This window comes from Perognathus longimembris, chromosome 1 (assembly GCF_023159225.1).
Source record: "Perognathus longimembris pacificus isolate PPM17 chromosome 1, ASM2315922v1, whole genome shotgun sequence".
In the NCBI taxonomy this organism is placed as follows: domain Eukaryota; kingdom Metazoa; phylum Chordata; class Mammalia; order Rodentia; family Heteromyidae; genus Perognathus; species Perognathus longimembris.
Window position 1 is genome coordinate 4,476,865 of NC_063161.1, and position 27,528 is coordinate 4,504,392.

Here is a 27,528-nt window from a genome sequence, read left to right on the forward strand (position 1 = left end):
GTGAATGAGGGTCCTCTGCAATTACAATGCAGGAGCAGAGAGGAGGGAGGAGGAAGTTCCTGAAGGGTGTGTGTGTGTGTGTGTGTACGTGAAGACTTCGCTGTGTAGCACAGGCCGATCGCAAACTGCAAATCCTCTTGTCTCTGCCTCCCCAAGTGCTAGTGCTGGGATTCCAGGCATGTGCTACTTCCCAGGCTCCTAAGGGAATTCATACTTAGACCATGTCTCAGGGCTAGGCTTTGTTACATCTTCATTCAGAGTTCCAAAACTGTTACATTGAAGTGGTTGACAGTGGGTCCACTTTAGTACAAATGGCAACATTGTATGCTAAACTTCCCTAATGAGCTTTCTACTTAGTAACAGCTGGAGTATCCACCAGGATTGGCACCTCAAACAGCCTGGGATGCCTGGGGAATGGGGTGCCCGGGTCTCATGACCTCCTAGCCATGGGGGAGGCGGGGAGAGGCCTGTCTCTACAAGGTGCCCAAGCCCGCTGCCCTTGGAGTGAGGCACAGCACGTGTGCGCGCGGAGCGTTGCACTTACTGGTACAGTTTATGTGGGCAGACGTGCATAGGCAGGCAGGGAAACTCAACAAAGCTCGCAAGCCTGGGTGATCGCCCTAATCAATGACACACTTGGAAGGAATTCAGTCTGTACACAAAGCTGGTGGGGGAGGCCTTCGCTCTTCGGTGGGTCCAGACCCGTGTTCCGCTCTCTGGCTGCAACACTGGTGTCTCCCGGATATTAAGTTAGTACAAAACACGTGTGCCTGGCTGTGTTTCCTTCCTTCCTCCCTTCCTCCCTCTCATCCTTCCTTGCTTGCTTCCATCCTTCTTTCCCCTTGAGGCACTTTTACAAAAGGCATGGGGCCCGAGGGAACGTGTGTGGCACGCAGAGCTGGTGGGGCGCCATGCTAAGAGCCCCCCAGGTTTGTTGTGCGGTGCTGGGGAGATGAGCCTGGGTGGATACGGCCGGGGGAGGGAGGCGGAGAGCTGGCTTGGATATGGCTGAAGGAGGCTGGGTACAATATGGGAAATGATTCGTGGAGAACATTTATAGCAGGCAGAAGGAACTCCAGAAAAAAAAAAAATATATATATATATATATATATTTGGACAATCTACTGGGATTGAGGTGCTGAGGACCCAGAGTTAACTGGTAGGCACCAGAAAATGAAAGGAATGCTGTGTTTGTCTTAAGGCAAGGCGATAAGAAGAGGGGAGGTGGAAGGGAGTCTAAAGTACCCGGAAGGGCCGGCTCTGGTGGCGCCCGCCTGTAACCCTAGCTACTCAGGAGGCTGAAATCTGAGGATCATGGTTTGAAGTCAGCTTGGGCAGGAAAGTCCATGAGACACTTACCTCCAATGAACCACCAAAAAACTGAAAGTGGAGCCGTGGCTCAAGTGGTAGAGCACCACCAGCCTTGAGCAAAAGAAGCTAAGGGACAGCACTCAGAGCCTGAGTTTAAGCCCTACTACCAGAACAAACAGACAAACAACAACCACAACAAAAATAAACAGAACCGTGGTTGATGGCTCCATGGATATGATAACCAGTGTCTTCCCCCGGGCCAGGAAACCCCAGGCAGCAGCCTCTGGTGGGCAGCCTGGGGCTCTCAGGTGTTGGTGTGAATCTAGCAGGAGTTGCAAAGTGGGAAGATGGTGAGGCAGTGGGCAGAGCAATAAAGAGCAAAAGTCTGGAGAAAAGACCTGGGAGGAGACTGGGGGTTTCCGGAAGCAGGGACCTGAAGCCCGGGTGCCCTGGCCAAGGTCTGCAGGTCAGCAAGTCCAGCTTATGCTTGATCCGGACAAGTCCTTGGTGGCTCAGGCTGGACACTGGACAGACACTTCCTGGCTGTGCCTTTCATGATGTCACTTGTTGGTTTCTCTCTTTCTCTCCCCCCCTCCCAATTTCCTTTTTCCTTCCTCTTCTGATGCTGGGGATCCAATTCAAGGACTTTATACATGGTCCACAAATTTTTCTCAAAAAAGGTGGGAGGGCAATGGGGTTTAAACTCAGATCCTTGAACTTCCCTGGCTTACTTGCTCAGCTGGTGCTCTACCATTTGAGCCATACTTCCAGCATTTTTCTGGTTCTTTTGGAAATGGAATGTTTGTTTTTTTGTTTTTGTTTTTTTTTGCCAGTCCTGAGGCTTGACCTCAGGGCCTGAGCACTGTCCCTGGCTTCTTTTTGCTCAAGGCTAGCACTCTACCATTTGAGCCATGGCTCCACTTCCACCTTTTTCTATTTATGTGGTGCTGAGGAATCAAACCCAGGGCTTGATGTATACGAGGCCATATTCCCAGCCCTGGAGATGGAATGTTCAGAGTTCTTCCAGTACTGGCCTTATACTGTTATCCTCCAGATTGCAGCCTCCTGAGTAGCTAGGATTCCATATGTGAACCACTCTCTCTCTCTCTCTCTCTCACTCTCTCTCTCGTCAGTCGTGGGGCTTGGACCTGGGCATTGTCCCTGAGCTCTTCAAATCAAGGCTAGCGGGGCTGGGAATATGGCCTAGTGGCAAGAGTGCTTGCCTCATATACATGAGGCCCTGGGTTCGATTCCTCAGCACCACATATATAGAAAATGGCCAGAAGTGGCGCTGTGGCTCAAGTGGCAGAGTGCTAGCCTTGAGCAAAAAGAAGCCAGGGACAGTGCTCAGGCCCTGAGTCCAAGGCCCAGGACTGGCCAAAAACAACAACAACAACAAATCAAGGCTAGCTACTCTACCACTTGAGCCACAGCGACACTTCTGGTTTTCTGGTGGTTAATTGGAGATAAGAGTCTCACAGACTTTCCAGCCTGGGCTGGCTTTGAACAGTGATCCTCAGATCTCAGCCTCCCGAGGATTATAGGCGTGAGCCACTGGCGCCCAGCTATTTCTCAGTTCCTACAAGGACAAAACAACAGAACAGACAGTTTAGGAAGTGAACAACTGTTATTGCTTTAGGGACACACTCTCCTGTGCAGATGCAGTAGCCATGACAGGGTCCTCATCATTTTGTATATATCCTGCTCTTTTTTTTTTTTTTTTTTTTTGCCAGTCCTGGGGCTTGAACTCAGGGCCTGAGCACTGTCCCTGAGCTTCTTTTGCTCAAGGCTGGCACTCTACCACTCGAGCCACAGCGCCACTTCCGGCCTTTTCTGTTTACATGATACTGAGGAACTGAACCCAAGGCTTCATGCAAGCACTCTACCACTAAGCCACATTCCCAGCCCCCTTTCTTCTTTCTTCCTTTTGTAATGGTATTGGGCTTGAACTCAAGGTCTGGGCTTTCTTCCTTAGCTTTTTTGCTCAAGGCTAGCACTCTAACACTTGAGCCACACCTCCACTTACTTCCATCTTTTTGGTCTCACAAAACTTTCTAGCCTGGGCTGACTTTGAACCCTGATCCTTAGATCTTGGCCTCCTAAGCATCTTCTTCTTCTTCTTAATTACTGTTAATTTTTTTTTTGTGCCAGTTCTGGGGCTTGAACTCAAGAGTCTGAGTGCTCTCCCTGGTCTGTGTTTGCTCAAAGCTAGTGCCCTGCCACTTGAGCCATAGCTCCACTTCAGCTTTTTTTTTTTTTTTTTTTTTTTTTTTGGTGCTTAATTGGAGATAACAGTCTCCCGGTCTTTCTAGACGGGGCTGGCTTTGAATCCCAATCCTCAGCTGCTGGGATTCCGGGTGTGAGCCACCAGCCCCGGGCCTCTCACCGGTGCCTACCGCCGCTCAGCTCACCGTCCTCCTCACCGGGGCTGTGTGAACCAACGCTTAAGACTATTAGCCGGTTCCTGCGAACGGGGCGAATGCCCCCCCCTCAACCCGGACTCCCGGGAGACTCGCGGAACCGCCCGCACCCCGCCGCACGCTGCGTCCTCCCGAGGAGAAAACTTGCCAAGTCTACCTTCTCCGCACTCCGGGTCGGGCCCCCGGGCTGCCGGGCCGCACTCTGCCCTTCTAGGTGTCGGCAAAAGCTGCAAAGCCCCGGCGCCCCGCAGCGCCACCCCGGCGGCGCGGAGCTCCCGGGGCGGAATTAGGAAAGAGTGACCCCCGCCGGCCTCTGGGTCATTAAACGGACACTCCCCCTGTGATTGACAGGGGAAGCTGCTAATGCTCGCTCTAGGTCGTCCCTTGGCGCGCGCCAGGGGGCGTGCCTCCCGCGAGCTCCCCTCGCCCAATCCGGAGTGCGGAAGCGGCTGGAGGGCGGGGCTTGCTGCCAGGCAGCCAATGAGGCGAGCACAGCGGGTGCGGCGGGGGCGGGGCGGTCGCGGCTGGCGGCAGAAGCGGCCGCGGCGGGTCTGGGTAGGGCCGGGCGGCGCGGTCAGAGTGAGACCGGGAGTCGGGGTCGGAGTTGAACCCGGGGCTGGAGACGCCGTCCCGGCCGGAGCGGGGTGGGGAGCCACGGCGGGTCGGAAGTCGAGTGACTGCTGAGGTGAGGGGCACGTCGCGACGGTTGGGGCGCCCGGGAAGGACGCGGGGGCGCGGGTCGGCAGCCGGGCCCGCGCCCTGTCAGGCCCGCCGCGTCCTGGGCCGAGCCCGGCGGGCCGCGCCGCTGGGAACTCGGGGTCCCCGCGGAGGGGGAGCGGCGCCGGGGGGGGGGGGAGGACGTCGGGGCGGACCGGGTGCGCTCGGGGGAGTGGGGAGAGCCGGGTTCCGAGGTGGGGGCCGTAGCGGGGTTCGAGGGCTGCTGGTGGCGGGGGGGGGGCTGCGGGCCGAGGTGGAGGCGGCGCGGCGTCCGGAGGCGCGGGCGGTGTCAGGGGGTCTGGGCTCCGAGGGCGCCGGGCGGGCAGCGGGTCTGGGGGAGACGGGCGTCTGGGAAGCGCGGGTGACGGCCAGGGCCTGGGCCAGGAGTGGCGGGGGCGGGGGGTGGCCGGGGGCCGGCCGAGCAGCCGGGGTTCATGCGGATGCACTTATTTGGGGCGCTTTGGTGGCCGTCCTCCATTTCCTTCCTTCTCACCCTCCCCGGCCTCCGTGTGTGCGTGTGCGTGTGTGTGTGCGTGTGTGTGTGTTGGGGGAGCTGCTGAACCCTCCTTCCCTTGTGAGCAGGATCTAGGGTTGGCGAGCGGGGAGGGCAGGAAAGGTTGGGGGTGTTCGCTCTTTTGATTTGCAGACTTTTCCAGACTGCTTGAATCCGATGTGCGCTCCCTCTCTCCTCCCTGGGGCTGGCCAGCCACGGTCATCAGACAGCGGCCGCCGCCGCCGGCTTTCTGTGATTCACTGGGTTGGGGAGCCCCCAGACAAGGTGGGTTTTCTTTCTGCAAGTTAGTCAGGGGAGCAAGCCTGGCTGTCACCTGGGGTCCGGCACAGCCGCAGACTTGGAAGTGGACACGCCCCAGGAGTGCCAGAGGGCAGATGGCCTTGTGTGTGTGCGTGTGCGTGTGCGTGTGCGCACCATTCCTGGCTCTTGTCTTATTTTCCTTACCTTGGCAGTCCTGGGATTTTGTGGTTGAGGAGTAGGCCGCTTTGAGTCTCCAGGGCTACTCATTAGGCTGTTTACCAAACACTTCCCCCAGCTGTCCTGGTGAAAATCTAGAGGCAGGCCCAAAGAATTTAAACCTGAGCTGTGGACATGAGCTTATGCCTGCCTTCCCTTTTGTTTATCTTCTCCTTCTACACTTAATCCAATATGCTGGAAGTTGTGCTTATGCTCTCCTAGGATTGCCGCAGCTTGGAGTTCGGGGCAAGGGACCGGCTAGGTGGACCCCTGCTGAATCAGCCAGTGCTGTTGGTAGGATTTACTCTGCTTGATTCATAAGCCCAGTCTGTAACCTCTCCTTAGAGGCCTTGAATGAGTGCCAGTGTAGTTTGGATTTCTCTTGATTCACCTGGAAAGCTTTGGTGTATGTGTATTTAAACTTCATTCTGGAGCTCGGCAGTCTCCTTGATGAGGTTATACTACATGAGATATGAGGCCACTACATCAAAAAAACTTTTCTGTGATTTGCTTTCCTTTGACAATAGTCTCGAAGCTTTAAAGAAACTGGCCACTAGGCTGATGGTATTTATTCCTTGGGAAAGTAACATAACACAGAGTAGATTAGTGATTAGGTCGGCACAATTACTCAGTTTTCTTTTGGAGAGGAATAGCTCATTTGAATGGAAATGGTATTTTAGTTCATGCTGTCTTGGGAACTGGAACCTCGTTACTTTTAATCCCAAACGTGAAGGGGTCAAAATATTTCAATAATCTGAAATGTAAAAACTAGCATCTAGATTTCCAGTGTGGCCTGCTACAGGGAGGTAAGCTTGCCCTTCCTGGGGTGCAGTGCCCAGTTCTCATGTCTGACGGCAGGGGCTCCCGGGGTGGGACCAGAGGGACATCTGTCCTTAGCTTTTTCATCTTTTCTCTCACATGCAAGTTTATGCTGACTGGGGTGAAGACTCGGGGTTAAAGCTTCCTGCTTCTGAGAGGGCCAAGGGGTTATCATTCCAGGGTATTATAGATTATTTTTTAAAAAACCAACAGTCAACGATGGCAATGGTACCTGGAGAGTAGCATTTACCAAGTGCTCCCTTACCATTTTCACCTGAACCTCCCAGCTGACTCTGGCCTGCCTTATCTACCATCCCATTGCATTTGGCTTCCTGGAGGCCACCCTTTAGATTACGCAGGTAATGACCACTTTCACATGAGCTGGCCGGGTCAGTTTTTTTCCAGTCATTTGGAGCCGCAGCTGCATACCTGAAGGCAACAGAGGCATGGGTTGTTATGCCATTTACATTCCACAGCGCAGCTCTATCTCCATCTTCACATACCTGAAAACCTTTCCCTGCCTGAAACGTGGCTCCTGGTGGGCGTCAGGGGCGGTCCCTGGGATGGCTCTCTAGGAATCCCTTGAGGCTTGAATATTCAGATTATTTTCTCTATCTGCTCGTAGTAGACCATCTTAAAAGAATATTTCTGCAGAGTATGGTGCTTTATGCATGTCTATAATCCTAGTACTTCACCGGTAAAGGCCTATAATTCCAGCACTTGAGAGGCTGAGGCAAGAGGATGGACAGTTCAACTATTCTGTACAGTGTGACATTTTTTCCATCAGTATAGTTCCAAAGATAAAAGACCTGAGGGACGGTGGCCATTGGCACAAGTTTGGGTTTTTGGATTAAAATGACACCTAAAACTGAAAAAGTTCTTACCTTTTATTTTAAAAAAAATGTTACGTATGTATGTATTATTTTGAGAGGGTATCATTTTGTAGCCCAGGCTGGCCTCAAATTCCCAGATCTTCCTGCCCGTGCCTCTGAGTGCTAGGATTACAGTTGTGCGCCATGCCTAGCTCCCAACTTCCCTTTATGCACTGGCTTTTATTTATTCTAGTGATTAGGTGTCTACCTTTTTGGTTGATACAACACAGTAGCCTCATTTACCTGTTTCCTAGCATAATATCCTTTTAAAATTTCTATTATTTTTTTGTGCCAGCCCTTGAACTCAGCACCTGGGTGTTCTCTTGCTCAAATCTAGTACTCCACCACCTGAGCCACAACTCTATTTCTGGAGTTTTGGGTAGGTCAGCAGAGATTCTTACACTTCCCTATCTGGGATGGCCTTGAACTATGATTCTCAAATGTCACCCTTCTGAGTAGTTAGGATTACAACTACTGGTACCTGGCCTTTAAAGTTTTTTAATTTATTAGGCAAGTGACTTTAGGGTCTTACACATGCTAGGCAAGTGCTCTATCACTGAGTTATATCTCTTGCTCATTTAAAACATTTCAGTTTATCTGGGTACTAAGTGGCTCACACCCATTATCCTAGCTACTCTAGAGGCTGAGATCTGAGGATCATAGTTCAAAGCCAGCCCAGGCAGAAAAATTGGTGAGAATCTCATCTCCAATTAATCACAGAAAAGGCAGGAAGTGACACTGCCACTCAAGTGGTAGAGCACCAACCTTGAGCTAAAAGAGCTCAGGGGCAGCGTCCAGGCCCAGAGTTCATGCTTCATGGTTCTAGGCACTGAGCTAGAGAGAAATGAAGAGATAGCAGCGGACACAGTGCTGACTCAATTATGAATGACTTCAGCTAGATCACGCCTATAACCCCAGCTACTTTGGAGGTTGAGAACAGTAGGTTCGAGATTCCAGACCAGCCCAGGCAGGAAAGTAAACGAGACTCCTTAACCCGCAGCTGAGTGCTGTGTGGGAAGCCGGGGTTGGGAGAATCTGGGGCAGGAGAGTCCAAGACTCTGCTTGGAGGGAGCTGGACCCCGATGGGACATGTCTGTGATCTCTGCAGTGATGGAAAGCCTGAAGTAGTAGATCCAAGCTCAGGCATCCGGGTGAGAAGCAAGACCGCATCTCAGAAATAACCGGTGAAAAACAGGGTTGGAGGTATGGCTCCATTGGAAGAACCTAGCAAGTGTAAGCACTGACTTCAAGCCCAGAGTACTGCCACCGAGGACACCATGGAAAGAAACGATGTGACTGTTGGCTTATGTAATACTGTGTAGCTGTGTGAAATTGGTGATTTTTTTCCCCCCTCAATATTTGGGATGGTGGAGAAGATGGACGGAGACCAAGGAACCACAAGCTCTGGCCTTTCTTTGACTAAATCTGAGATTAGGATAGTCAACACAGATCTTAGGGCCTCCACTTTATTTATAAATGTAAACTCATTTATAAACATAGGCTCAGAGGTTCTTAAGCTTTTGAGGCCCTGATGACAGCTGTAACCCCCTTACCCGGAAAGTAACACGGGCGACTTCAGGGACCTAGGCCCGGGTTAAGAACGGGATCGCTCCATCCCACGCTGCCTGTCCCTAGTGTGGTGTAATGGTGAGTGAGTGAGCATGGCGCATTCCTAAGCTGCCTCTCCCCTCAGATACGCCATAATCCTATTTTCCCTGTCCTCTTTGAGCTAATAATAACGATGACTTGACACACATTCCAAAGGGTTTTCACCCCCTTTTTTTTCACTGAAAACATTTCTGGGTGAGTATGGATTGTGAGAGAGACTCCTTTTTGTGATGCAGGGAGGGGTGCCAGGGTGTGACCGTTGCTTTGACTAGATTCTGCAGCCAGAGGCCCATCCTGTGACCAGGATTGGTGCTCCTGGAGGCCAGCATGGGGTTTTTCCACTAGGTTTTGCTTCCTTGGTGGTTGTCATTAGGAGTTATGTTTGGCAGTGTAAATATCCCAGAATGTGTCACTTGCAGAGGAAACTATCTGTTCATCTGATGAAAGACTGTTGTTTTTCTGTTAGAGTTTGGATCACTGAACACCTTTCTGTCTGCCCTTGAAAAGGTTATTTTGTTCTTGGATGTGTTTTTTTCACTGGGGCAAATTTGTTGGTGTTGGGTATTTTGAGCAGACTTATTCAATGTTTATTAATTAAAGACTACATGAAAGAATTGCTTCTCAGTTGCTTAGTACTGGATAAAACTGCAACATAGCTGTTAGTTAAAATTCTTAATGTTTGACTTGTCCCGTCCAAACATCCCCTCACTCCCTGAGGTACGTCTGCAGCCTGAAGTCCCTCCCCAGACCCAGAGCCTCTGTCTGGTTGGAAAGATGGTCATAAATCGTGCCCATGGTCATGCTTGTCCAGCAGTAGCTTCTGTGGCCTTCTGGTCAGATTCCTAACACTTTATGGAGAAAGTCTGAGTTGTATAAAGAGTTCACATATGTGGAATGTGGAAGAACATGAAACCCCAAGTGTGCGGATGTTAGGGGGTTTGCTTATGTCTGGTGAATGTCATCATTCTCATGCCATCTTTTGGCTACCTAGGCCTGGGAGTTGACAGCGCTGCCCACGGTAGGTGTCACTCACCTGTGATCTGTGTAGAGTCTGCTGTCCTTTGGGATATCACCCCCATGTCGGTCAGGAGATGACAGTGGTATGTGGAAAAGGGGTCTGTCCATGTCAGGTGCCTTCCTCAGTACCCGAGAGGACAGGGCAGACACTTTCAGCCTCTGTGACAGTGGATGCTAAGGGCAAGCAGTGGATTCTGAGCACTAAGCATAAGAAAGTCACCCGAGGAGGCAGACATCTGGAAGGATGTGAGGCTGTCGGAGGGTGAACCTTGGGATGGACTGTGCGAACCAGGCTGCGGCCCTTGTGCAGGGCTGGGTTGTCATGCCTGCGTGGGTATGGACCCGCCGCATGCCCGATTCACTGCTAGCAATCACGAGTCTCTGCTCTGCCCAGGAGTCGTCTGTGGGCCTTTCCCTTCCATTGGCTTCCTTTCTGTGATTGAGATAATGATAGTGGCAGGGCTGTCCACAGAGAGCTGGAGGACTCTGATTAAGCTACTGATAGAAGTACTGGAGTTTTATGTTTTTGAGACAGCATCTCATTAGATAGCCCAGGCTAACCTTGAACTCATTATCTTTTTACCTCTGTCCCCTAAGTGCTGAGGTTACAAGAGTATACCATTATGTCTAGCTCTGAGCTTCACTGTCACCCTCTGGATTCCGAGTGTTTGGAGGATGTGTGTGTGTGTGTAGGTGAGTTCAAGTGGGCCATCTTGGCCACTCTGTTGGCTCCTGGCTCTGCTCCATCTGATGAGATGCTTTCTGCAGCCTGAGTTCCCTCCCTGGGTCCAGAGCCTCTGAGTGGTTTGAAAGTTGGGTATGAATTGTGCTAGTGGCCAATGACAGCCAATAATCATGTTCAAGTCTCTGGGATTTGGGGATTAAGGACTCTCGTTCCCCATAGAGGCAACTCAAGTGTTAGAGGCAGGCCTAGACACAGTTACAATTCACCTTGACAGAGACTAGACCAAATAGAAATGGGTGCAGCAGTAGAGGGGATCTGGATGCCCGGAGGGTGCTCAGAGGGATGACCTTCAGGGAAGCGGCCTTTGCCCGAGCCATTGGTGCCAATGCCGAGTCCCAGTGAGGGCTGCAGAGCCATCAAGAATGTGGGTGCAAGTGGTGTGGGTGAGAGGGGCTGTGGAGCATGGAGGGAGGTAAGGCTGTGTGTGTGAGCTTGCCTTGCGACCTGCCTCACTGTAGGCTTGGAGTCAGGACCTTCTCTTGGAGGATGGGATTCAGTGGGCAGTGGTTTCAGGGTCTTAACAGAGCAGGATGGTCTTTGCAGAAGCAAGAGGTCAATTGAGGAGTCAGCAGGGCACTAGTAGTAGGTAATTCAGGTGGTTCCTTTTCACAAAGGCCACCTGTGTCCCCTCTTGCTGGAAGATTGCCATCAGTTTATTCTAGGAAGCAGTGGGATTCCAGGGTAGTACCCTGAGGTTTTTGTTTTTTGCCAGTCCTGGGCCTTGAACTCAGGGCCTGAGCACTGTCCCTGGCTTCTTTCTGCTCAAGGCTAGCACTCTGCCACTTGAGCCACAGCACCACTTCTGGCCGTTTTCTATATATGTGGTGCTGGGGAATTGAACCCAGGGATTCATGTATACGAGGCAAGCACTCTTGCCACTAGGCCATATTCCCAGCCCTGCCCTGAGTTTTTGATTCATCATTTGCCTGCATTTATAATTTCATTGGGTCATACAGTAGCTGCCTGCATTCTGCTTTTCTGTCAATATGGTTTATGCTCACAGGTTATTCACTGTCAGAAAAAAAGGTATTATTGCAGTAAGGAACTAGAAGCTAGAGACATGGTTTTGGAGTCACACAGTCCTGGGTTTGGGTTCCAGTTTCACCACCAGCTGACTTTGTGCCCTTCCTTAGTCAAATATCCCAATATTTCTTTCTTTCTTTTTTTTTTTTTTTTCCATCCTGGCCCTTGAACTCAGGGTCTGGGTGCTGTCCCTGAGCCTCTTTGTGCTTAAGGCTAGTGCTCTATCACTTAAGCCACAAATCTATTTCCAGATTTTTCTGAGTGGTTTATTGAAGAGTCTCAGACTTTTTCTGCCTGGAAACCATGACCTTCAGATCTCAAGCCTCCTGAGTAGGTAGGATTACAGATGTGAAGATTACAGTGTGAGCTTTCTTACAGCTCTCATTTTGTTTGCAGAACAACCATGTTGGTTGTAAGTCTTCTCTCTTCATGGTTCAGAGGAGAGAAGGAGGCAGAACTGGAGGCTTCCCAAGCTACCAAGCTGAACCCCACATGAGCCTACAGCTCCGGGGAGGTATTTACAGGGCCTGCCTGTCTGGATCTTTAGGACAATCTATAGTGCATAGGACCAACTGTGGCTAGTTTTGAAGTTTCCCATTGAATTAAATGGAATTTTATTATTATAAACTGAGGCCCTCACTGTAGTTCATGATCGTTTTCATTACTTTAAGTTGTGTTTGGGTTCTGATATACCAAATCAAGTTGTCGCCAATTGGGTGTGTGAAGATTGTGAGCTGTGGTCTCGAAGCAACCACGAAGTAGGCTCTCTCCCCACGCAGCCCTCCAAGGCCACTATTAGTGGGTTTTGTAGCTGGCTGATTTGCTAGAGCTGGCCTGCTGGGCACTGTTTAGCTTGGACATGACGATGCTTTAATTAAGCAGTGCTGACCTCTACACCAGTAAAGTATCAGCAGATAAGGCTGGGTCTGTGCCATAGGCATGGGTGAGAGTTCCAGGCTCTAGCATTCTCTGAGAGAACATAAAGGTCAGACATTTCTGCTCACCAGATAGGGATAGGTCCCCTTTATCCACAGCGAAGGGCTCAGCGACGAAGTGACCTTCAGGGGGTCACCGAGAGAAGTCCACACCCAGAGCCCTTTATTTGGTGCCTGGTATAAGGAGATTCTGAGTCATTTAACCTCAAATGTGAAAATAATATTTAAAAGTTAATCTTCTCACCCCACCTCTGAGAAACAGATATGAGACAAATTATGTAGTCTTTTGTTTTGCTTAAAACAGGATCTGTGCTTGCAACTTACCTGGTTAAAATAATCTGAAACCTTGCAGTAATGTAGGCAACCGGGAGATAAGGACAGAGCAGGACCTCCCCCCCCCCTCTGGTGTGTGGTTAAGGTGACTCTGCTTGTTGTCCGCCCCCCCTTCCAGGGTGGGGTCAGAGGGTGGAGCCACAGCCCAGGATTCCAGAGGCCTCACTTACACAGCTGCTTTCTAAAAGGTATGCCATAGAGGCTGGTAGCTGAGGGAGAAGAAATGGAATATCTTTTGTTTTTTTGAAAAAAATTTTCCTTTATTGTCAAAGTGAAGAACAGAGGGCTTGCAGTTTCATATGTAAGGCAGTGAGTACATTTCTTGTTCAAATTGTTACGTCCTCCCTCATCCCCCCCCAACCTCCCCCCCACCCCCCACCGCCAGGAGTTGTACAGTTGGTTTCACCAAATGGTTTTGTAAGTATTGCTTTTGGAATCGTTTGTCTTTTTATCCTTTGTCTCTTGATTTTGATATTCCCTTTCCCTTCCCTGGTTCTAATAAACGTATATACGGTATCCAGGGTACTCAGATGAGATACAGTGGTAGTGGGGGTATAGCCACTGGAAGGGAATAGGAGATAAACAAACAAAAAAGAAATGGAATATCCTTTAGAGAGGTACAACACCATAAAAGTGTGAAAGGTTTCACCTTTTGTTGATATTGTGGTAGCAAGTGAAGGTCATTTAGGTGCACAAATTAGGCCAGGTGACTTATTTGTTTGTTCATTTGTGTATTTTGTTTTTTGAGCTAGATCGCTGGGTTGGCTTCAAACTCTCCATCCTCAGCCTGGGTTATAGGTATACATCACCATGCCTGACTTGCATGCTGGTTTTTATGCTTGTGATAATTGCCATTGTTGTGCCAATTATAATTTTAACTTTTATTTATTTTGTTATTACTTTTATTCTTTGGCTTTTTTAGTCTTTTAAAAATTGAAGGAACAGTCAGTGGCCAGTGGCTCATGCCTGTAATCTTAGTTACTCCAGAGGCCAAGATCTGAGGGGTGTGGTTCAATGCCAGCCAGGGCAGGAAGGTCTGTGAGACTCTCATCTCCAATTAGTCACAGAAAAATCAGGAAGTGGAGCTGTGGCTCCAGTGATACAGTGGTAATCTTGAGCAGAACCTCAGGGACAGTGCCCAGGCTGAGTTCAGGCCCCAAGACTGGCAAAAAAGAAAAAAAATTGAAGGAACAACATAGGAAATGAACTTTTTCAAATATAGAGCTCTATTTTACTTTTTTCATGTGCATAGGAGTTTTTAACGTGTCATAGTGGCCGCCCACTGCCTGCCATGCCCTAACTCAGAGACGAGGTAAGAGGGACCTGTCTGTCCTCTCTGCCATTCCCCCCCCCCCCCCACATTTTTTTTGTTGGTCATGGGGCTTGTCCCTGAGCTTTTCTGCTCAAGGCTACATTGAGCCACAGGTCCACTTCCAGTTTTCTGGTGGTTAACTGGAGGCAAGCATGTCATGGACTTTCCTGCCCCAGCTGGCTTCAAGTTGTGATCCTCAGATCTCAGCCTCCTGAAGTAGCTAGAATTATAGAAATGAGCCACCAGCACCCGGCTTCCACCTCTCCCATTCTAGTAGCGCTTCAAGGTCATCAGTTTGGACACAAGGAAGCTGCCCTCCACAGTGAGAGCCTGTGCTTATTAGTTCAGGGGTGTAGATGGAGACACATTTGAAGTTCCCATGGACCTCAGGTGTATGTCTTCTTTTTAGGAGTCGACATTATTACGTTGTAAATTTCAAATTCTCTTAACTAATGCATCAAATATATTCCCTTCCCCCCCTTTTTTTTCCTTCTTGTCCCCTATTCATGATTCTGGCCAGGCACAGGCCCTGGGCTGACTTGGGTTAGGTTTACTCTGACTCCTTGTTCTGTGCAATCATTTTCAGAGCACTGCTTGCCATAAGCACTATAAGCCTTGTTTTCACCATCTTTTTTTTTTTTTTTTGCCAGTCCTGTGCTTGGACTCAGGGCCTGAGCTCTGTCCCTGGCTTCTTTTGGTCAAGGCTAGCACTCTATATCTTGATCCACAGCACCACTTCTGGCCTTTTCTGTTTATGTGGTGCAGAGGAATCTATCCTAGGGCTTCATACATGCAAGGTGAGCACTCTACCACTGAGCCACATTCCCAGCCGCTCACCGTCATCTTTCAAAACACATTTCACATTTACATTGCCTTATAAGTACATAAGATTGAAACATTCTCCTGCGCTGGACATTTTAGGTTATTACTACATTTTTGCTAGTATAGACAAATTTTCAGTTTATAATTTCATTTTTATTTTTTTCATCTCTGTGTTTATTCCTGAGTAGGAATCTTGGATTAAAGACTACAAACAACTTAGAGAGTTGTTTTTTGTTTTGTTCATTTTTGTGCTGGTCCTAGGACTTGAACTTGGGGCTTGGGTGCTGTCCCTAAACTTTTTTGCTCAAGACTAGTGCTCTACCACTTGAGCCACAGCTCTATCTGTGGCTTTTTGCTGGTTAATTAGAAATAAGTTTCGTGGGCTTTTTTTTTGCCGTTGGCTTTGAACTGTAATCTCAGACCTCAGCCTCCGTAGTATCTAGGATTTACAGGCATAGACACTCACTGGTGCCCAGCCCATAGAGTGTTTTTTGAAAACTTGCAATTCTAGTTTTCTGGTATTTTTGGTTAGGAAAAAAGGAGCTGCTTCTTCTTTAAAGTACTTGAGCCTTTAGAACTTGTAAGTATTGTGAGATAATATTTTGTGAGGGTTTCTTAAATGAGTCACATTTCCTTCCCAAGTTTCTGGATGTAGATATCATTTTTCTTGCACTGTCTGCTTTATTTTCCTGAGCAAGACACTTTTTTTTTTTTAAAGTCCTTACTAGAGAGTGGGGTGAATCTGTGTGGTAGACTTGTGCTTAACACACAGAGGGCCCTGAATTTAATCCAGAGCACAAAAGAAAGTCCTTATTGTCAGGTGATTAATAATCACCTGAGCCAATGTTCTGCTTTTTTGAGGATATAGAAGATGTAAATGTTTGTGGTTATATTCCTTTACCAACTCAGGGTATTCTGATCCACTGTATCTCACGGGCTTGTACTGTTCTTTCCCACATTTACGACGTGAGGATGTCTGAAGGTGTGCATGTCAGGTTGTTTCCCCTTCTGGAATCTGGACAGCAGGGAATCACTTAAACCTTTGGACTTTGCCTTTGTGAGCACTGCTCTCCCGGTATCCGGAAGTACCTGCCTTTCTTTGTTAGAGACAAGTATATTGGAGTTGGAGGCTTGGCTCAGTTGGTAGAGTGCCAGCCAAGGAGTGAAAGTGTTAGGGGATCTAAAAAAGAAATAAGAAAAGAGACAATCATCTCAAAACAGCTGGTTGGGAAGTGCAAAGTGTTGCTATTCATTGTTTTTGTTTGTTGACTTGTTTTGGTGTATCTGTTGTGAAGGCCACTATGGCCTTCCCCACGGATGGACTTACTTTTCCATCTTCCACTGCCCCTTAGGTACTCACTCGTAGACTGAGCAGACACTTTCCCCATGGCTCATTTTCCAGGTCTGCAAAGGGCATGGTGCTTAGCAAGGGATGCAGGCTCAGGGTTAGGTGTCATGGCCTGGCCAGCCCACCTTTGCTCTTACCCTCTGGTTCCTTTCCTGGATTCCTGCCATGCCTTCCAATCCCACCCCCTCTCCTAGGGGCTGTTTCCCCTTTAGTTATCTGGTCTATCGGTTTGTAAAACTCCCTTTCTTAGTTCCTCTTATCTCTACTAAGAAAAGCTGACATTCACAAGAAAGGCAAACGTAAGGACTTTACTCCATACTGAGGTAGAGGAGGAAACAGTCACCCACAAGAGGCCTCAAAAGCCTTATATCCCAGACCAGTGGGTTTTCGAGGCCAGCATTCCAGTGCTCACTTTTCTTTTTTTCTTGCCAGTCCTGGGGCTTGGACTCAGGGCCTGAGCACTATCCCTGGCTTCTTTTTGCTCAAGGCTAGCACTCTACCACTTGAGCCACAGTGCCACTTCTGGCCATTTTCTGTATACGTGGTGCTGAGAAATTGAACCCAGGGCTTCATGTATACAAGGCAAGCACTCTACCACTAGGCCATATTCCCAGGCAGTGCTCACTTTTCTGACCCTTGCTTGGCTCTACAAGGCCCTGAGAGCTTCTTCAGCTCCTTCTCCACCCTGTTTATTCTGTCAACAAGACCAAATTTTAGATTGATACTTAGATTGGTGCTTGGCCACTGTGTTTCTTTTATCACAAGTATGGAAACTGTACTTTGCCCTGGTTTCTATAGATGCCTAAACATGTCAAGGTTGCTGTTGCCTTGGCAACTGGCTGAGCTTTTCTTGTGTGTGGCAGACTCTGGCAAGGTCCTCCTTAAGGTTTCTCAACCAAACTGGCTGGTCACAACCAAGCCCCAGAGGCATTCCTTTTTAGCCACCCTTTATCCTTTCCAAGCTTCCCTTTTTATTTTCCTGAGAAATGCGGGCCCTGCTTGGCTGGGTGGCATGGCGGGCTGTGGCTGACCCCAAGGATCATCCTGCAGCGGCCTTTAACCCACGCTGCTCTCTGGGCTTTGCCTGAAAGTTCACAGAAACAGCCTTGGGCTGGAGTGGCCGTCCTGACCATATCTAAGTCATGGGAAAAAAATTAGTGTCTCCTTTTTGAAGACTGAATCAAATAGTTATAATAATAAATTCCAGACTTATCCTTTGTTATTTTATCTTACTGCTGCTCTTGCTTCCTTTCTGGTTTCCTTTATTTCCTTCTTGTTCTTGTAAGTATGAATCTGAAGTTGTTTGATGGGAGAGAATGGTGAGAACTGTCTCATCACCTCCCTTTAAAGCTCAGCCAGGCTGTTTTCCTTGAAGCTTTTGTGTGTGTGCTTATTTCCAGCATTGCTATTTTGAACCTGTCTGCTACTTCTGCCGGGAACTTGTGGATTCACTACATTTAGAAATACTTTAAAATAGCATGTGCACTTACTAATAAGTGGAAGGGGGCTCCTCATATCTCTGTTCTCTGACAACTTCATGTTAGCCATGTGACCGTTGGAAACTTGGGGAATGCTGGCCTGAGGCAAATGGCCACGTCTGCCAGGACCCACAAAGGCTGCAAAGCCCACTCCCTTCTCCCCTCCAATCCCTGCTGTCCAGAGGATTGTACTTGTGGAACCCTGTTCTGGAACCCAGGTTGCTTTCCCATGGGAGGGCCCCTCTCTGGAGCCGTGGGACAGGGCCTAGCCTCTGCTGGCTGGGTTGGGTCCTGAGCCAGCCCCATATGGTCAGTGCCCTTTCAGGTGTTTGCAGTGCATCATTGTTGGGTTAAGAGCTCAGCAGCCAGTTCGCCTCGGCTTCACCCTTCCCTCCTCAAACAAAAAGACAACACCCCTAGTCTGGTGTTGAGGGAAGGCCAGCCCCAATGCACTAGAACGGCCAGGCTTCATCCCCCTTCTTGGAGCTTGGCTTGTTGCTAGCCATCTAGTCCTCTCCAGCTTTCACTAAGAAGAACTAGTTTTTATTTCACTGTAATTATCAAAATGCTTTTCTAGTTTTGGCCAGTACTCAGGGCCTGATCACTGTCCCTGGCTTCCTTTTGCTCAAGGCTAGCACTGGTTTTTTCTGTTTATGTGGGGTCTGAGGAACAGAACCCAGGGCTTCATGCATGTTAGTCAAGCACTCTACCAAACAGAACCCAGGGTTTCATGCATGCTAGTCAAGCACTCTACCACTAAGCCATATTCCCAGTGTCTCATCCACGTAATCCTAGTTAATCAGGAGGCTGAGATATGGAGGATGACAGTTTAAGGCCAGCCCACACAGAACAGTCCAGGAGATCCCATCTCCAAAATAGTCAACAAAAAGCAGGGCTGGAGTCATGGTTCAATGGATAGAGCACAAACTGAGCAGGTATCATCCCCCGAGTTCAAACCTCAATACCACTAAACAACAAAAAAAGACAAGATAAAAGCATTTTATTGAGGCCTCTGTAGTGTGAGGCACGCTATTTTGTCCTATCTGGTTACTCTTGCTCTCAGGACTTCATTTTTTTCAGGTGAGAAAGTTGGGCTTAGAAAGGTGAAGTGCCAGGCCTTGCAGCTAGGAAGTAGGGGATATGTTTGTGATCAATGTGCAGTGTGGATGTGAACTCAGAAGCCTGGCCCGAGGATGCCAGCGGTATGAACTATATCCATTCTGTCCTGCATGGTCTCCATTCTCTGCAGTTGGATATTGGGGCTTGACCTCAGGGCTTGGACACAGTCTCTTAGCTATTTTTTTTTTCCCCTCAAGCTGGAGCTCCACCACTTGAACCAAAACTCCACACCTGGCTTTTTGGCTGGTTAACTGGAGATAAGAGTCTTCTGGACTGCCTTTGAGCCAGGTGATCCTGAGATCTCAGCCAGGGATTTAACCTTTACTGTTCCTGTCGCATCAAGGAGGGAAGTGTGGATGGGTGTGCCTTAAGGCCTAGACACCAGGCCCCTTATGGACAGCAGCCTTCACCTAGTGCCCAGTTACTGTCTGCTAGTTGTGCAGTCCTGGATTCAGTCCCAGAGACTCTCCTTTAAATCACATTTGCAATGCAGTTTTAGGTTTTGACTGAGGAGATTTATTAATACACACTGGTTCTTCCACACAGACAGTTGTTTCTTGTCACTTTGAAGGCACTGCCCACTGGGCAGAAGAACTTCCGGAAAAATTGCTTTAAAAAGCCTCTCACCCGTCGTGGAGGTCGGAATGAAACAGCATTCTCCATCTTGACTCAGGCTTGACGGCACAAGTCATTCTGATGGGCAGTTTTCGAGCTGCCAGCCTCCTGGCATCGATGAGTTCTTTTAAGTATTTTCAGGTAATAGTTTGGAAACTCGGCCTCCTGAGAAGGCTGGCAGTTCCTCATGCAATACAGAGTTGTACCTTTGCTGCATTGATTTCGGAACAGGCCAAGGCCAGGTTTCTCCACAGTCAGCCTGTATCGTAGAGGGAGAATTGGGTTGCACTCAGCTCAGTGCTCATTCACTGTTGCAGTGTCTAGCCATTCTTCCTGAAGTTGGGGTGTGGAGAGTCTTGAGGTTGAGATGGAAACTGTGACCCCTTTTGATACTTGGGCAGGTGGCAGTTGCTGGAAGCAGAGTCCTGAGAAAGAACTGGGGCCAGACTAAATGGAGTTGTCAGTGTGAAGGGTTGAGGCACAGGGAGGAAGGTCTGGTCTGAAGGCCAAAAAGATGGAGACAAGGGGGTGCATTGGAATGGGGCTTCGGTAAATGGGGGTCTCTGAGCTAAGGAGGCAGCAGCTGCTGTGGCTACAGGTGTGACTGAACACAGACATTCGGGGGCTCTCTGGAACCCCCAGGACTGACCTTTTATATGCCAGGCTTGTTCTACACTGGGCATGTGGGACCCCCGGCCTGAGCATTTCCCAGTGTAAGTCTCCCCATGGAGTGAGGAAGTTTGTTTGTTTGTTTTGGCTGGTCCTGGGGCTTGAACTCAGGGCCTGGGCACTGTCCCTGAGCCTCTTTCTTTGTGCTCAGGGCTAGGGCTTTGCCAGTTGAGCCTCAGCACCAGCATTTTTTCTCAGTTTATTTCCTGGGCTGGCTTTGAATTTCAGTCCTCAGATCTTAGCCTCCTGAGTAGCTAGGATTGAAGGCCTGAGCTACCAGCACCCAGCCTGGTTTCTTGAAATAATAAAGTCCACTTTTATTTTGGCATCTGCTTGCTGGTATTCCTCCTTGCTTGACTGATGGGATTTGGGGCTTTGCCTGGAGTCCCGTGCCAGGGAAGGTGGTCTAAGAGCAGGTCTGTCTCCCGGCCTCGCTGTTCTTATCACTACAGTAGCACTACCTGAGGGGGGGTCATTGCCCACTGTCCATTCTTCTTCCATAGTTTCCCTCTAGGGCTTGCCCGATGGTGCCTTTGGATTGTGTAGGGCTTCTGGCAGAACATCAGAAGAATTCCAGTCTCCATTGTGGTCGTCTTTGAAAGCATCCCAGTGCGGATGCTATAGAGCATTTCCCAGCTTAAACCCTGGGGCAGGGCCAACGCACATCTTTAGCAGAGCCACTCTCTAGGGAAACTGTGTCTAGGTCCGCAGCGCAGGTGGCTGTCCCTGGTCCTCCCCTCCTAGAGGGACTGCCAGGTTAAAGACTCACTCAGCAAAGCTTTGCCTTGGGCCTGGTAAGCCTCAGCTGAACTCTCGCTGGAAAACCACGGAAAGTGGTTGGAAACCAGGCTGTTACCCACATGAGAAACTAAGGACTCTTCACCTGTGTCTGGGGAAGGGCTCCTTTCAGTATAAAACGTGACTGCTGTATCTTTTGGTTTTAAAATGCCTTATCTTTTAGTGTTGGTAATAGAAATGAATAGCTTTTTTGGAATGGGATGTGTGTGGAGGGGCACTTGTTTGGTAGTACTGGGTTTAAATTCAGAGACTTGTGCTTGCTAGGCAGATGTTGCTTTAGCCATGCTCCCAGTCCTGGAGCTGATATTTTTTGAAGAGTCTTCTTACCTAACAGTAGAAAGTTAACAGCTTTATTTCATTCTGCTCCCAAAGGACAGACACTAAATAATAATGAAGAGAGAGCGGGTTACATTTCAAATGTACAGTTTGGTCAACTTTGACATATGCATACCCTAGAGTCATCCCTGTAACCAAGAACAAGCACATCCTTTACCCACAAGTTTCCTTCTGCTGCACCTCGCCTTTCTGCTCTCCCTTTCTGCTGTAGGCAACCCGTCCTGCTCTCCGACACTGTAGATAGGCCAGTTACTTTTTTGTCCTTGGCGTAAGGTATAGAATGAAGTTCTATTTATTCTTTTTTTTTGCTGGCCTTGGCCTTGAACTCAGGGACTGGGTGCTGTCCCTGTGCCACTTTGTACCCAAGGCTAGTGCTCTACCACTTGAGCCACAGAGCCACTTCTGGATTTTTCTGAGTAGTTTGTTGGAGAGAGGAGTCTCATGGACTTTTCTGCTCAGGCTGGCTTTGCACTGCGATCCTCAGATCTCAGCCTCTGAGTAGCTAGGATGACAGGCGTGAGCTACTGGCGCCCCGCTGTTTGTTTATTTTTGTGTTTGTGGATATCCAGTTAATTCAGAACCACCCTAGCATTTGTTAAAAAGTCCTGAATAGGGGGAAAAATGTCTAATTGGTGAAATCCAAAGATGTGGATTGTGGTTCTGGGCATGCTGGCCTTTCCCTTCCGTGGCTTGTTCTCTGGTACTTACTCCACATGACAGCCTCAGCCCTGACGACAGGGGCCGAGTCACTGACTGCAAGGGCCTGGCATGCTTTCTTCCTTGACACAGCCGTTCTCCACTCCAGGCCTGGGCAGGTGGACTTCCTGCTTGGTGGCTTCTGGGTAGTGTCTCCTTCCCACAGGCCCGCCAGGACACAGAGGTGAAGGGACAATTGGCCTTCTGTGCCTGGTGGGTGGGGTAGCACCAGGCTGGGGACGTGGCTGCGGCTGTAGAGTGTGGGAGGGCCCTTGGCCCTCCCCAAGGTCTGACAGCCTTGTCAACTGCCTTCAGACAGAGGGAACCTGCCTGCCCTGTGCTCTGGCCCTCCCCGACCCGTTGGAGGACTGTGTGGGTGGCCCAACATTCAGTCTTGTTTTGTTCTCGAGTTGGCCTCGGGAAGCAGCGTCCCAGAAGGTAGGAAATCTGTCTGCTTTTGGACCTTGGGGCTGTGGGCTGTGGTCCTGACCCACGCCCGGCGGGGCTGCTGCCACCTAGCAGCTGTGAGGCACCCCTCTTCTGGCATTTTGTGCGTGGCACCCAGTCCTGCAACAGCCCTGTGAGGAAGTGACAGTCTATTTCACAGGTGAGCAAACCGAGGCACAGAGCAAGTGAGCTTACCCAACAGATCTTTGGGCTGTGCTTTCCATTGTTGACGGCTGAAGTAGTGACTGGGTGTCATGATTTCTTAACTCTGAAACCAGGTAGGAAGAGCAGTTTTCTAGGAGGCTTTCTTCTGGGTCTTCATTTCCTTGTTGGCAGTGCAGAAGGTTGGGATGTTTGAATTAAAATCCTTCTGTAGGCTCCGTATTGCCATCACAATAAAATCCTAAAATTTTAGTGTGGCCCCTACTTCTTGTTCACCCCCATTTCTCGCCACATTTCTAAACTTCCAGCCTCTCTCCCTCCTCAAGTGCTTTACACAGATCCCATTGCCTCTGCTGTGACTGCCTTTCTTCCCATCTTTCCTCTGGAACTCCTGCTTATCCTCAAAACCTGTGCTCGTTCACTTTCCTTTGCTCCAGGTCCAGCCCTGTGGCCTGTAGAGTGCACGGCCTATGGCTGTGCCAGTTCTCACTGAGGTATGGTTGACTGCCTGCCGGCCTTTTCTGGAGAGGCTAGGAGATAGGGCGGCGGAGGGCAGGGCAGGTACTGCCCTCCCTTTATTGGAGTTTGGCATGAGCTCTGCCTGGACATTTGTGGGATGAGCAAATACACACATGGCTACTGTCAGGATTCCCCTCCCTAGTGGTGATTTGTTTCCATCTTGAACTGGCTTAGTTTTTGTGTATGTGTGTATGTTTTTTTCTCTTTTCTTTGAAGAAGGGCCTGACAAAGATCTAGAATTTCTTGGACTTCTTTTTATTTCTCTCATTCTAGGACTTTAACTCTGGGCCTGGACACTATCCTTGAGCTTCTTTTCACTCAAAGCAAGCATGTTACCACTGGATCCACATCTCTACTTCTGGCTTTTTCTGTAATTCATTAGAGATAAGAGTCTCATGTACTTTCTTGCCCCAGCTGGCTTCAAACCACAGTCCTCAGATTTTAGCCTTCTGAGTAGCTAAGATCACAGGTGTGAGCCACTGGTGCCCAGCTTAGAATTTCTTTGAATTTTTAAGTTTCTAGGGTGTGTGAGTGTATGTACATGAGTTCACGAATGCCAGCCCTGGGCTTGAACTTGGGGCCTGGGTATGCTGTCCCTGAGCTGTTTTGCTCAAGGCTAGTGCTCTACCGTTTGAGTCACAGCTCCACTTCACTTCTAGCATTTTGTGGTTAATTGGAGACAAGAGGCCCATGGACTGGGCTGGTTTCAAACAACGATCCTCAGATCTCATCCTCCTGAGTAGCTGGGATAGTAGGCATGAGCCACCAGTGCCTGGCTAGTTTCTACATCTTTTCCCCCCTAAATTGGCCTGCCATTATAATTTTTATGGCAAGCTTAAGGAATATTTGAGTTTTTGAAATGCTTCCTTTAAATATTTCTGAAGTGCAGGGGCTGGGACCATGTTAGATTAGGATGGATCAAAGTTGATGTCTTTGACAAGTAAGGAAGTTTGGTACAGAGAGCTACCTAGCAGTATGTGCCGAGAGTCCCTGAAGCCTGCCTACCCGCAGCTGAGTAATTGAATTCCGTGCAGCTGCAGCTCCTGGAGCAGCCCGGCTGGCCGTAGACCCTCAGGCACCAGCTCTGATGGGCTCGTGAGATCTGATCCTTTGAACCACATTTTCAGTTCATGAGAAAGCATTTCTCCTTTCAAATACGAAGGGGCAAGGTTGATCTCCCTCCTCTGGGAAGCAGAAGGTTAAGTTGTGTCATGAGACAAACATGTTCTGGTTGTTTTCGGTTGTGGCTCATTCCTGCTGCTGGTCTTGCCTATGTTTTTAGACTGAGTGTCCCCCTAGAAGGGCCCTCATCCTTGTAGCTCTCTGACTGTGTGAGGTCTTGACCGAGAATGACCAAGAATGAATGAAAAGCTCTTAGGGACTCTTTCTTTTAAGTCTCCCAAATTCCTTTAAAAATTAAAAAAATATATTATTTAAAATATTATATTCTTTCTTTTTTTTTGGGGGGGGAGCAGTACTGGGATTTGAACTCAGGGCTTGCACTTGCTAAGCAGTGCTCAAGCCCTTGAACCAAGTCCGCAGTGTTGGTTCTGTGTGTTGATTCTGTTTTGAGATAGTCTCTTTCTCTCTGATTCCTGCGCTGGCCTGGACCCAAATTGCTAGGATGACAGGCGAGTGCTCCTGTATCCAGTCACTGGTTGAGAAAGAATCTCACAGTTTTTTGCCAGTCTTGGGAGCTTGGACTCAGGGTCTGGGCGCTGTCCTTGGCTTCTTTTTGCTCAAGGCTAGCCCTCTACCACTTGAGCCACAGCGCCACTTCTGGCTTTTTTTGTTTATGTGGTGCTGAGGAATCGAACCCAGGGCTTCATGCGTGCTAGGAGAGCACTCTACCACTAAGCCACATTCCCAGTCCAATTTTTTTTTTTTTACTTCTGAGAACACTTTAATAGCTTATAAAAAGAGTATTTTTGAAAAGTATATTTTTATGAAACAGAGATAGGAATATATTATTATTTATCATGTAGAATATGAAAGGTATCTAAGTTTAAAGCATCTCAATTACACTAAGCAGCTATTGAAATCCTATAAATTAAATACACATATAAAAGAGGTCTCTTCTGCATTAAGAAGGCACAGTTGCTTTTTCTGTGTAGGTAAGTCCTTTTCATTAGATTTACTTTTTCCTGAAACATTGTAACAAAAGGTCTTGAATATATTCATGAATTCTTCCCATTATCTTTGTATACATGTTAGCTCTCTAAATGTGTCAACAGTGCAAATACTAAGGTAAAGCATAGAAGAATATGCAATGATGTGAGGATCTTTCAATATGTGCTGCTAACTTTTAAGCAGTTTAACATGATTTGGAATTTATATCTCTATATGTTTTCAACAGCCCAATTGTTTTGTTTTTATCCTGGCTGGCCTCAAACCACAATCCTCATCTCAGCCTCCTAAGTAGCCAGGGTTATAGGCTTGAGCTACTGTGCTCAGCTGAAGGGTTTTCTTTAGTGTTCTTTGAAAACGGGTATTGAAAAGTGTGATTCGAAGCCTGAGGCCCCTCAGTGGAAGAGGCAGCTATACCTTGGGGTGTTGTTTAGGGGCTGGAGCTGGAGTTCTCCCTCTGTAAACCCCAACAGTCCACATAATAACAGCGGTCAGTATTTGAGCGCCTGCAACATGCCAGGTCTTTTATGTGCTCTTCCATCTAGTTCTCACCTGAGGTCTGCAAGGTCAGTATTGTGATCACGATAGTGTTAAGGTATTTGTTCAACGTTACATAGGGCGTAAGTGCCAGTCAGAATTTGAACCCAGTTAGAGTTAGTGTGTTGTGTGCAGATCAGATGCTCGCTCCAGTCAGGGCAAATGTCTTCTGTGGCTGACTTCGCGTCAGGGAAATGGTGGCCTTGGCAGTTCATCTGGTGCTGGGAGGGAGGGTTCATGGGGGAAGTGGACACAGGAGATCTGGCTCTCGCAGACTTTATATGCCGGCAGAAGAGTAGGGAAAGACCAGACCTGGGCCCCAAGAAGACTTTCCCAAGATGGACAGGAAAGGGTATAGACTGGATAGAGAGAGACAGGTGTTGATTCCATATCTTCTGCCCCACATGGACTTGGCATAGGTGGTTCTCTCTTTCTAGAATGTTCTTTGGTAGATCCTTTTCATCTTTCGAGTGAGAGTGCCAAGTCCTTCCTCAGGGGCTACTCACTTCCCCCACCGTCACTGTCTTCTGGATGACTGAAGCCATCCCGCTCCCTCGTTCCTCGTTCCCCCATCACTCATCGGTTCCTGTGGCCTCTGCTCTCAGGCAGGGTGGCCTGGAGCGTCCTCCATAAGCGTATGGTACGAATGGGCAGTTGAGGTGTGCCGTGCCCTGCCCTGCCCTCCCCTGCCGTGCCCTGCCCTCCCCTGCCCTGCCCTGCCCTGCCGTGGTGGGAGCAGGGCTGGAAGAGTGCCGTGCCGGGAGAGGGGAGCCATGTCATTTTTCAGTGTTTAATGCTGCCCTTGACTCCTATTTGTGGCTTCTGGAGCTGGGTGGTCACTGCTCTTTCCCAAGCAGCCGGGCTGCCTGCCAGAGCCGCTGGCCACTTCTGCAGCTGAGCCTGGTTTACGCCAGCAGCATTGCTGAACTGAGCCTGGCTGGCTTTTCCTTTTGTGTTGGGCAAGTTCTCTTTTGCTAGCCAACCTTTTCCTCTTTCAGAATCTCTAGTATAGCTCTGGTCTTCCTTTCATGTTTCCTCTTGTCTGGTGCTTACTGTATTAATTCTGAGAAAAGGGAAATCAGCTTGGCTTTGTTTGACTGAGACTGCAGGGTGGGGGGCTATGGTCTTTGAAATGAAAGTCTTCTGACTCAGGACATACACGGTGGGGATCAGCACTTGGTTAAAATGACCTTGATGCATTCTTTTCACTGGCGGAATGGGGTGAAGCGCTCAAGGGGACATCAATTCTGCAATCGGGGGAAGGGCATGGCGTAGAATGGCTTCCTATGGAGCCTGGCATGAGAACTTGGGGTTGCTTAGTTGTTGCTGGTGGGGATGGCTGGGCTTTCCTGGACTTTTTCAAACCTTTCCCTTCCCTCTAGAATGTGATGTAATGCAGAAGCAGAAGAGGCTAAAACTCCATGCGTGTGTGTGCAGGTGTTGGAGGAGGTGGTCCCTTAGGAGGTTGTTGAGGTCTGGTGGACCATGTCCTGGGGTGACCCTCCTGGACAGGGTCTGGAAGAGAGAAGCCAGTGGGATTGGGGGCTTGGAGCACAGCAAAGCCTTGGGGGACACCAGTCTCCTGTTCCAGTGGGGGTGGGGGGGGGGGAGGTGGGCTGCAGAATCTACCAGGAGGTACTTGAGGGAGCCTGCCAGCCTCCAGGGGTGAGACTTAGTACTAAGAGGTGTCCCACCCCAAGGACGACAGGGTCTCTGATCACATGGTTCAGGTATACTTCCTGATTGATTGATTGATAGTGGTACTGAAGATTG

The 27,528-nt window shown here is 49.0% G+C and overlaps 1 protein-coding gene and 1 non-coding gene across 5 annotated transcripts in view; one reads left to right on the plus strand and one right to left on the minus strand.

The window, feature by feature from the left end:
- The first annotated feature begins 4,276 nt into the window (after positions 1-4,276).
- Positions 4,277-27,528, plus strand: part of Pacsin2 (protein kinase C and casein kinase substrate in neurons 2) — an 82,245-nt gene continuing 58,993 nt past the window's right edge. For all 4 annotated transcript variants that reach the window (XM_048354292.1, XM_048354283.1, XM_048354309.1 and 1 more), the window contains exon 1: positions 4,277-4,416. The gene's annotated coding sequence lies outside the window, so the exon portion shown is untranslated. The remainder of the gene's footprint in view (positions 4,417-27,528) is intronic.
- On the minus strand, positions 14,574-14,698 carry LOC125341627. The gene has a single exon (XR_007209027.1). It is a non-coding gene; the product is annotated as a small nucleolar RNA SNORA51 (small nucleolar RNA).